The sequence below is a fragment of the Nicotiana tomentosiformis genome, chromosome 12 (genome assembly GCF_000390325.3).
Source record: "Nicotiana tomentosiformis chromosome 12, ASM39032v3, whole genome shotgun sequence".
NCBI lineage: Eukaryota > Viridiplantae > Streptophyta > Magnoliopsida > Solanales > Solanaceae > Nicotiana > Nicotiana tomentosiformis.
In genome coordinates, this window is record NC_090823.1 from 15,732,817 (window position 1) to 15,744,947 (window position 12,131).

The window sequence follows — 12,131 nt, forward strand, 5'->3', positions numbered from 1 at the left end:
CCAACTAATGATTTAAACATATATTCATTTCTTTAAAAATTATCCAAGTAATCAAACTCTTCGAAATTTCAAAATTTAAGGAAGATATGAGAAAACAAGATAAATTAAAACCCAAGTAAAAATAATTAAATCCATAATTTCTACTAGTGTGTGTGCCAAGACCTGGTGTCATAAGTGTATGAACATCTAGTAGATTATACAAAATTCTAAATACTGTCTGAAATAAAATAGACATAATACAAATACAAGAAGAGGCACTAGTTGCTGCAGAACGGCTCAGAAAGACGGCGCACTACTAAGCCTCTAGATAACGTGGGTGCGCACCGATAGGTCCTCCGATAGTACCTGTCTCAGGTCCTGCAGAAAAAGAGTACATCAAGCGTAGCATGAGTACGTAAACAATGTGTACCCATTAAGTAGCAAGCCTAATCTCGAAGAAGTAGTGACGAGAGGTCGACTTTAACACTCACTATGGGCCAATAATATTATAATAGAATATATTGAATTAAACATGATTTTTAGATGAACAACATTAATTTTCTTAACAAGCAGAAATAATTAATTCTTTACATTTCAATAATTTTCAATTTATCAATTAACTTCACAAGCAGCAATTAAAATATTAAGGTATCGTATAATTATTATTATTAGGTACGATTTCTGCCAAGATCGTACGACCTAATCCAGAGTATCGTGTACATTGCCGAGGGACGTGCGACGCGATCCATATATGCATCTATGCTACCGAAGCGTTCGGCCGCTCCACAAGAAAGGAGGATATTTTCTTATGAACCTCCAGAATGAGAAGTTATTAATAATATTAACACCTAGTATGTTCAATCTCTATTAACAATTCAATAATTTACACAAAAATTCGAGTATATGAAGTTTCGATCTTTTATTATTTCCTCAAATAATTTGCAATATAATTCCAGTAATTTAATTAAATAAAAGGAGCAATTATCACAAGTAATTTATGATTTGAGTCCTAAACTACCCGGACATTAACATAATTAGTAGCTACGTACGGACTCTCGTCACCTCGTGCGTATGTAGCCCCCACAATTAGCATCAATTATTAATATGAATCACCTATAGGGTAAATTCCCTCTTACAAGGTTAGGCAAGAGACTTACCTTGTCTCAAAGCCCACTTCCCGATCACATGGTCGTGAAAAATCTCAGTTCGATGCCGAAAAATCCGAAACTATCCAAAAGTTATATAAAATAATTAATACATGCTCGCTAATTCGAAATTAGACTATTAAATAAATTACCCTATCCAAAAATGGTAAATTCCTAACATTCACCCCGGGCCCACGTGCCGGGATTCTGGAAATATTTGGAGGAAAACGTTATCCATAATCTCAAGAACTCAAATATATAATTTTCATCCAATTCCATAACCATTTTCGTGGGTAAAATCTCATTTTTGTCAAAACCTAGGTGTTTCATCTAAACTCTTGGTTTCCAAGATTTACAGGTTATAATCTACCCATAATTTATGTATTTAACTCAAAGTGTGTAGAATTAACTTACCTCCATGTTGCTAGTTGAAATCCTCTCTCAAAAAGCTCCCAAATCGCCCAAGAATGGAGAAAATGGGGCCAAAAATGGCTGAGCCCCGATTTTTAACTCATTCTGCCAAGCAGCATTTTCGCACCTGCGCAAAAAGCCTCGCAAGTGCGCATTTCTCCACTTGGCCTGGCTTCGCACCTACGGTGAAGTGGGCCTCTTCTGCGCGTCCGCATGTGCACCAATGCCCTCACACCTGCTCCATTTTCGCTTTTGTGCCTGCTCCTTCGCACCAGCGTTACTCGCACCTGCAACTTCCCAGCCGCAGGTGCGATTGTAGCAGAAACTAGAAGCTTCAGCAGTTGCTCAAATTTCCAAAATTGATCCGAGCCTCGTTCGGTTAACCTCCGAGGCCCCCGTAGCCCCGTCCGAACATACCAACAAGTTTGAAATTATAAAACGGACTTGCTCGAACCCTCGAAACGTGTAAAACAACACCAAAACTAAGAATCATACCTCGAACCAAATGGATTCAACTTAGAATTTTCAAAATTTTCAAACCTACTACGAACGCGACGAAACATACTTAAACTACTCGGAATGATACCAAATTTTGCGTGCAAGCCTTAAATCACCATACGTATCCTCAGGCCTGGAATTTCAAACGGACCTCAATTACTCCAAAACCTACTCCAAACCAAATTTAAAGAACATTAAACCTTCAAATAGTTGATTTTCATATTAAGCGCTGAAATGCTCCCGGGTTATCCAAAACCTAATTCGAACATACGCCCAAGTCCAAAATCATCATACGAACCTATTGGAACCGTCAAATCCCGATTCCAGGGTTGTTTTCTCAAAATGTTGGCCGAAGTCAAACTTAGCATTTTAAGGCCAACTTAAGGAATCAAGTGTTCCGATTTCAACCCGAACTCTTCCAAATTCTGAACCAACCATCCCCGCAAGTCATAAATTAGTAAAAGTGCATACAAGGAGTTTTATTTAGGGGAACGGGGTTATAAAAATCAAAATGATCGGTTAAGTCATTACATGTTTGAAGGCTAATGTGTAAGATGAATCATGGTATTGGCATATGTACTTTGGGCACTTGAATTTGGAAGCACTCAAATCAATGGGATAAAAGAACATGGTGCAAGGGATACCATCAATCAACCATCCTAATCAATTGTGCGAACGTTTCTTCTTGGAAAACATGCAAGGAGGGTTTTCCAAAGGAGGCCATGTCAAGATCAACTAAATTGCTTCAGCTTGTTCACACTGATATGTGTGGACCAATCAATCCACCTTCCTTTGGTAAAAGTAAATACTTTTTACTTTTCATTGATGAATTTAGTAGAAAGACTTGGGTTTATTTCTCGAACCAAAAATCTGAAGCTTTTGTTGCTTTTAAAAATTTCAAAGTACTTGTGGATAAAAAAAAGTGGCTATGAAATAAAAGCATTAAGGTCCGATAGAAAAGGCGAATTTACTTTAAAAGAATTTAATGACTTCTGTCAGTCTCATGGAATTCGTTATCCTCTAACGGTACCTTATACACCCTAACAAAATGGAGTTGTATAGAGAAAGAATCGAACGATTCTTAATATGGCTAGCTGTATGTTAAAAGCTAAAAGTATGCCCAAAGAATTTTGGGCAGAAGTTGTATCTTGTGCAGTTTATTTGAACAACAAGTCTCTAATAAGAAATGTTAGAGATCAAACCCCTCAAGAAGCATGGAGTGGAAGAAAGCCAAGTGTCAAGCACTTGAGAATCTTTGGGAGCATAGCCTATGCTCATGTGCCAAATCAAGGGAGAGCAAAGCTTGAAGATCAAAGTATCAAGCATGTATTTGTTGGCTATGATACGAGTTTAGAAGGCTACAAGCTATACAACCCAAGTAGCGGCAAGATGGTAGTGAGTCGTGATGTTGAATTTGATGAAGAATTGGCATGGAATTGGGAAGCTCAGGAAGAAACTTCGTATGATTTTCTTCCATACTTTGGCGATGAAGAAGAAGCAGAGATCGTAGAACTTGTGCAGGATACAACTCTACCTCCTTCTCCAACCAATGTTGCATCTCCTCCTTCTCAACAAAGTTCAAATAAGCAACCGCAAAGGACAAGGTGCATTCAAGAGCTCTATGATGGCATAGAAGAAGTTACTAATTTTGATTTTGTAAATTGTCTCTTTGCTGATAGTGAACTAATGAACTTTGATGAAGTTGTTACAGACAAAAGGTGGAGAGAAGCCATGGAGGAGGAGATTGAGTCAATAGAGAAGAACAATACTTGGGAGTTAACAACTCTTCCCAAGGGTCATCGCGCAATTGGAGTAAAATGGGTATACAAGACAAAGAAAAATGCTGATGGAGATGTAGAGAGATACAAGGTACGACTTGTGGCTAAAGGCTATAGGCAAAGGCAAGGCATTAACTATGAAGAAGTCTATGCACTTGTTGCCCGCATGGAGACGATTCGTTTGCTGATCTCTTTGGCGGCGCAAAAGAAGTGGAAGATCCATCAACTTAGATGTCAAGTCAGCCTTCTTGAATGGCTATCTTGAATAAGAAGTCTATGTTGAACAATCATTGGGCTTCGTGGTAAAATACCATGAAGATAAAGTGTTGCGGTTGAAGAAAGCTTTATATGGATTAAAGTAAGCCCCACGAGCATGGAATAGTTGCATCGACAAGTATTTTCAAGATAATGGGTTTACTCGTTGTCTCCAAGAATATGCTCTTTACTTTAAAGTTCATACTAATAGATATATCTTGGTTGTTTGTCTTTATGTTGATGATCTTATTTTCACGGGTAATAATCCAATTTTATTTGAAGCTTTTAAGAAAGATGTGTCCCGTAAGTTCGAGACAACAGACGTAGGGCTCATGTTATACTACTTGGGCCTAGAAGTGAAGCAGATGAAGGATGGAATTTTCATCTCTCAAGAAAGCTATATGAAGGAGATCTTGAAGAAGTTTAACATGCTCGATTGCAACACCGTGAACACACCGATGGAGAGTGGGAAAAAATTATCCAAGTTTGATGAAGGAAAAATGTTGATCCCACATTTTTCAAAAGTCTTGTGGGAAGTTTGAGGTACTTGACTTGTACCAGGACAAATATACTCGTTGGAGTTAGAGTAGTAAGCCGCTTCATGGAAGCTCCTACCTCCACCCATTTGAAAGTCACTAGAAGAATTCTTTGTTACCTAAAAGGTACGATTGACTTTGGGCTATTTTATTCTTCTTCTAGTGATTTCAACCTTATGGAATTTTGTGATAGTGATTATGCGGAAGATATTGATGATAGAAAAAATACAACTCATTTTGTGTTTTTCTTGGGTGATTCTATTATTTCTTTGAGTTCAAAGAAACAATCCATTGTTACTCTCTCAACTTGTGAAGCTGAATATATAGCAGCAACATCTTGTACATGTCATGCTATTTGGCTGAGAAGATTGTTGAAGGAGCTCAATTTATCACAAATTGAAGCTACAGAGATTTGTATTCACAACAATTTCGCACAGGCACTCACGAAGAATCCGATGTATCATGATCGAACCAAACATATAGACACAAGGTATCACTTCATCAGAGAATGCATTGCCAAGAAAGAAGTCGAGCTTAAATATGTGAAGTCTCATGATCAAGTTGCGGATATCTTTACAAAGTCTCTCAAGTTTGAAGATTTTTAGAGGTTGAGATCAAGACTTAGAATGACAAAGAAAATTTAAAATTAAGGGGGAGATTTGTGGGACCCGTAAATGAAATAAAGAAAAGGGTGTAAAAAGTGGCATAAAGCAGGTGGGCGGCTGAAGCCAAGTTGGGCGGCTGAACAATTTGTTGAATGAGCCAATATGATTGGTTGGTTTGTTGGCAAATTTGCCTATAAATAGAGATGCTTCCCTCTCTGTTTAATATACCAAAAACAAAGAGAAGCTAAGCATAAAGCAAAGCAGTGAGAGTAATCCACAGATTGTTGTCTGTGAGGTAAATAGTGAGTGGCAGTATTATTGTAGTGAGATGTTTTAAAATAAAGAGTGTTATTTCTTTTGAAGTTGTAGTAATCTTTTGACAATACTAAGTTGTAATATTATAGTGGTAATATTGCTCCCGCTCGAGAATTGTATTTTACACCATTAAAAGATTTGGTGTTATTGTTACTCTCTTGTGTTATTATTATTTATCGTGGATATTATTCATGGACAAGATATATTTATTTTCCCAACAGTGTAAGCTTTTAAGTGCAAACTTCATATAATTGCGTCTGAAGTTCTTCTATCCCGTTGCAAACTTCAGACAATCCAATCCGAAGTTTGCATAGTGTTGTGTTCTTTCTTTGTTTTGGGATTGTATTTCATATATTAAAACAGCACTCATTTCTCTTCCACATGAAGCCATGAAAATCGGAGATTAAAAAACTTCTACGTTGAAGTTTTGTCTTAAAGTACAGAATTAGTTATATATCACATCCATCTCAAGAGAATGTCTAACATATTGTTAACGTAAAAAAATCCGAAAACCCGGAAAAAAAAATCAAAAAATCTGAGAAAAATCAAGATTGAAAAACCCGACTTTGTTGGTTTGGTTTGGTTTGGTTTGTAGATTTAAAAATCCGACACCATTGGTTTGGTTTGGTAATCGAAAAATTCGAATCAACCTAACCTATGTACACCCCTAGTAATCACACATGACTTTTTACATTAATATCCCAAAATTTCTACTTATTATTCTTCTCTGTTCTGATCATGTGGAGAGAAACAAAGTCACATGCATGCAAGGGCAAAATTATGTTTGTACTGCAAAACATAAATTGTTTTCAATGTTAACCATAAAAGGTCACACAGTCTTAACTATGGATATAAGAAGAAGAACATTTAATAAAGTTGGCCAGAAATTTTCTTTCTTTTTTGCCCCCAAGAAGTCCCCTTCTGGTATACAATTTTTTGAAAAACAATGCCTAGAAATAGGTTGCTTTAAGTGGTTGATATTGTAACATGGATCTATAAATAACATATCCCCAACTGTTATGCCATTTAATAAAATTACTCCATAATATATGTTGGTGAACTCATTCAATGTAAGTTTGATTATTGCTTGCATGCGATGAATGTGTCCATGTCATTTTCACAATTGACAATGAAACATACATAGCGTTTTGAAACTCCCAAAAGAGTAAATAAATTTGGACCAAACGTTACAATGTCAAAGACCTATTTATGAACCATCTATTGTTGGAAAAAGGAAAAATAAATAAACATTTGTTGTGTCTCACATGAATTTGATAAAGCATTACCAATCAGAATAAAACTACTCTACAGACATAGTTTGACTATCAAAATTGCGTAAGCAAACTTATTTTAGTTTATTTGCTTTTTAAATTTATTTGTACACTTGTTGAAATATCTATTTGGGAATGTGGATTTTAAAATTTCAGTAGATATTTCTACCTTTTTTATTTTGGGTAACACTTTAAAAAGACGCCTTTTTATTATAAGGTGCTGATTTGTTTTAGAAAGGAAGGTTACCAAATAATTTTTATTGGCACTCACAAAAGTATTATTTTGCAGGAAATATATATCAAACAAGAATTTGTCGTAAACAAATTATGACGATGTTGCAAATTTGCATTTTCGTCTTAGTTTTATTTCCTGCGACATCGATAAATTGTAAAACTCCTGAAGAAATAGAGTACCTTTGTTATCTGGACTGTGTGGAAGCCTATACGATTAATAGTTGGGACCTATTTAAGGATCTTACTTGAGAACAAATTATTGAAAAGTGCAAAAGGGGTGAAAGATATTTGCCATGTGAAATTGATGGAGAAATTATTATGTAGTCCAAAACAATTGTTATTATATATATATTGTGTGATTTTTTCATAGAAGATCAGTAAAAAATAAGACAAAAGATCTATAAATAAAACACAAGAGGTCTTTATAAGCTATTTCTATTTAAATAGTAAGTGCGCAAAAGAGAATATTTCCTCTCATATTGACAGCACTGACCATATCCAAAATTAAATATATAAAGAAAAATACCGGTCCAACCTCTCTTATTAGGTTAAAATCATGTGTTGGTATTCCTCGTTTAAAACTTAAAAGTATAGTGATGGAAATATTAAAACCGTTCATTTTCTGAGGGGAAAGTGGAATAAATAAAATGGAAGGAAATATTCAAATATTAGATAAGAAGAAGATGAATTAGAAGGAAACAAGGATAACGTTTGAGAAAGAATTCCATCAAACTTCTTCCTTATTAGGGTGTAAAATGCAAAGAGTTCCTATTTAATAATTCTTTTTTATTTCATCCATATAGCAGCGGTAAATGTTGCTACTCAATTATATCAATTAAATCCCATCAAACAATTTTTTTTTTTTAAACTGATATTGTCATAAAGTTGTGAGATCATTTTGTATAAGGTAGTATATGTGTTGGTAACGTTTATCATCCAAAATTATAGTTTGAATTGGGGGGATTTGGGCGAGTTGATGCTGATTAACACAAATTTTTATTTTGCAGGAAATATATCGCGAAAAAAATGTATCGTGAGCAAATTATGGTAGTGTTGCAAATCTGCATTTTTGTCTTAGTTTTATTTCAATGACATTGGTAAATTGTATAACTCCTGAAGAAGACAAGAAGTTATTTTGCTATCTACAATGACGGGATAATCATGTGGAATATGGATGGGATTTATTTAAGAATTTTACTCAAGAACAGATTAATGAAAAATGCGAAAAGAGTGAACGTATGTTTCCATGTCAGTATGACCTTATCCACAATTTCTCCAATCGTAAATCCTCCAGCTTCTCATAGTAGGTTGGATTATCTAATATAAATTATATTAATGATACTGAAATGTATGTACTTTCTCATTTAAAACATTTAATTTAGTTATTTATTTAACAATTTGAGATGAATTATGAGATTGTATCTTTAGCTTAGGCAGTCTGCAGATGCAATAATGAGTTTGTGAATTTAGTAGAACTTAGTGGTTTGAAGTCGAACTTCATATACGTGGGGAAAAATAAGTATATATAAAGTTTTATATATATATATATATATATATTAGAAGTCATTCTCAGTTCAAAATTTACGTCATTTAAATGATATTACTAGTATTCTGCACCTTTTATTTTTTGCTAAGGAAAGGAATACTTCATTACTAAAAGAAAATATGCTATTTAGTTATTACAAACTATCCTCTTAAGCTGAGGGTCTTTCGGAAACAGCCTCTCTACCTCTTCGGGTAGGGGTAAGGTCTGCGTATACACTACCCTCCCCCAGACCCCACTAATAGAATTTCACTAGGTTGTTGTTGTTGTTATTGTTGTTGTAGTAGTTATTACAAACTAGGGATAGAGATCGCATAGCAACCCTTCCCGATTTTTTTTATTGAATGCATTTTAAAAAAAGTTTCGAGATGTTTCCTAGAAATATAGTGTTGTCCACTTCGGTAGTTTTTGGAGTCATATTTCTTCCATATTTAGCCAGTGTATCAGCCACAGAATTTCCTTCCCAAAATATATGTTCTATCGCATCAAGTTTCACAGCATCAAGAAGAAAACTGCAATCAGAAATAAGATGTGAGTAGCGATGGTGTTGAGAAGTAAATAATTTGCATAATACCTGAGAGTCTGTTTTCACTATAATTAGAAAAAGATTTTTTGTGAAAGCAAGTTCCAGCCCTGGTAGTAGGGCAAGTAGTTCAGCATGTAGAGCGGATGTTGCAATCAAGCTCTTGGCGAAACCTACGACCCATGAGCTCGTGTGATCTCTGATCAGCCCCCTACACCATTGGGGTGACTATTTGGTTCAAAGGCACCATCTATTTTGAGCTTATAATGCGTTGGGGGTGGTGGCATCCATTTGATTGGGACAGAGTGCCTGGGATTTGAGGAAGCTGGGGTAGTGAGTGAGATGAATTCCTAGACTTACAGGATGATTTTTGGAGGGAAAGTAGGTGAGGATGCATGGTTGAATAGGTTTGAGTTCTTGTTAACCCAGATATTCCAAATGAGGACTGGTAGGAGGGTGGAGTATGAGGTAGTGATAGTTGTATGTTGTGTAGTGATATTGGTGTCATTTTTACATATTTCCTTAAGCCATATGTCAAGGGTGTGCTTTTGAGGGAAGGTTATATTGAACATGGGCCATAGGTAACTGGATTTTGTGCATGTAAAGAAAATATGGTGGATATCTTTCGTAAAATCAGGGTAGAAGTGGAAGTAATTTGATTGGAGTATATCTCTTCTATGTAGGAAGTCCCTAATAGAGAGCTTGTGTTGGAGCATTAACCAGAGAAAGAACTTGTTCTAATAAAAGCAATTGATATGCTAAATCCAAGGGCGATTGGTGAGTGTGGTTTGTGAGAGTTGGTGGGTGAGCTGTAGTTGAAGTAGATAAGCTGACTTGGTGGTAAAGATACCAAGTGTTGTTTAGTTCCAGAAAGAGTAATCTGGACTGCAGGTTGAGAAGGGGATGTAAGTATGGTAGGTTTGGTCTATGACAATAGGTGGTAATGTGAATGAGAGACTATCGAGCGACCAAGAGTGATTGGATATGATCGCTGAAACTTTGAGTTCCTCCTCCATCTGGTTGAAGGGGCCTTGGATGGATTGGCAGAGGCGGTTGTTGTTTGGTAGCCAGTTATCATTCCAGAGGTTGATGGTAGATCCATCACCTATCTTCCAAGAGAACCTTGCTTGAAATAGACCATGAGCTTTGATCATGCTTTTCCATATATATGAGTCAGTTGCTTTTACTTGGTATGTCCCTGTGTGTTTGTGCTGAGTGTATTTTACTTTGAGTACCTTAGCCCACAATGTGCTTGTGTTGCGAGAGAATCGCCATAGAAGTCCTGCTAGCATTGAAAAAAACATTTCATGGGTTTTGTATAGTCCCAAGCCACCAAGGTGTTTTGGCATGGTGACTATTTCCAAATTGACAAGATGAATCTTCCTTCTTTCAGGGGTGGAACCCCAAAGAAAGTTGCATTGAATGCAGTCGATGTGGTTTCTAGTAGAAGCTGGAAGGAGGTTGTTTTACATGGAGTAATTAGGAATGGTGGCTAGGACTGAGTGAACAAGGGTGGTTCTTCCCGCTAGATTTAATAGCTTAGCTTTCTAACCCGATAATTTGTTGTTCATTTTATCAATTATGAATTGATAATCTCAATCTTTGGGATAATGTGTTCATAGATGAAAACCTAGGTATTTGCCAAAATTTGTAGAGGAGCAAATATTGAGAGTATTTTTTAGAGCTACTTGGGTGTTACTAGATACGTTTTTGGAGAAGAAATCTTTTGATTTGGAGAAATTTATTTTTTCTACCCGGCTGAATATGCAAAGAGTTGAAGATATTGGTAATTGTGGAAGCGTTCTATATATCAACCCTGGAGAATAAAATAAGGCCGTCAGCAAATAATAGGTGTGAGATTGGTGGTCCGGATCTGTTGAGTTTAACTGGATTCCAGTCTCCATTTAGGGTGGCCTGTTTAATTAGGTGATTCAAGAATTGCATACATATTATGAAGATATAGGGGAAGAGGGGGTCCTCTTGGCGAATGCCTCTCATGAAGGAAAAGGAAGGAGAAGAGATACAATTCATGATGAGATTAACGAAGGGGGTGGGAAAACCTAAGTTATGGAGTGATTTTCGAATAAAGGATCATTCTAGTATGTCAAAAGCTTTTTCGAGGTCTAATTTGAGCATCATATTGCCCATGCGACCTAGCATTCTTTGAAATGAATGGATGGATTCTTTGACGATGATGGCATTATCTACAACTCATCTCCTTAGGAGGAAGCTGCATTGGGTGGGGCTGATAAGATTTTTAAGTAAAGGTCGGATTCTATTAACAATAATTTTGTTGATAGTTTTGTAAATGGTGTTATAAGGGTTGAGGCATAATACTGGATATGTTATTATTGTTCTTCTTATTTTTGTTGTTACAAAGGCTAATGTTCTATATTGCGAGATATGCTCGGGTTTCTTTACCTTTAGTATAAGGGTGATGAAGGTGTTATTAAGCTCGAGTGGTATGGTGGAGGACATGAAGGCATCTTTGCAAATTTTTATTACAACTGACTTGGTGTCAGTCTAGTGTTTTTGAAAAAATATTGGGTGGAAGACATCTGGGCCAGGAGCTTTAAGAGGTTTAAAGGATTTGATGGCCTGGTGGATTTCAACTTCAGAAAGGGGTCTGGTCAGGTGTAGTCTGTCCTCGTCTGCGCCGTTGAATAATGGAAATGTGAAAAAACTTAGTGTTAGCCTCCCCCTTATTTAGTGTCACGACCCCAATTTTCAACTTAGGATGTCGTGATGGCACCTAGTTTCTAAGACTAAGTAAGCCTAACATTTAGTAATAACTTAATAGAAATAGTAAATAAAAATACTAAAGTAAGACTAATAAGCTCATATAAACTTCCAAAGTAGGATCTGGAACTGAGTCATAAGCTCTACAGAATAATCTTGAATATCTACTACAACACTGTTTGAATAGGAAACAAAACTGAATGAAAAGATAATGGAAGGTGACTTCGAGACCTGCGGGTCTCGAGCAGGTATACCTTGAAGTCTCCGAAAAATAGCTACATTCAATCACTAACGTCCAG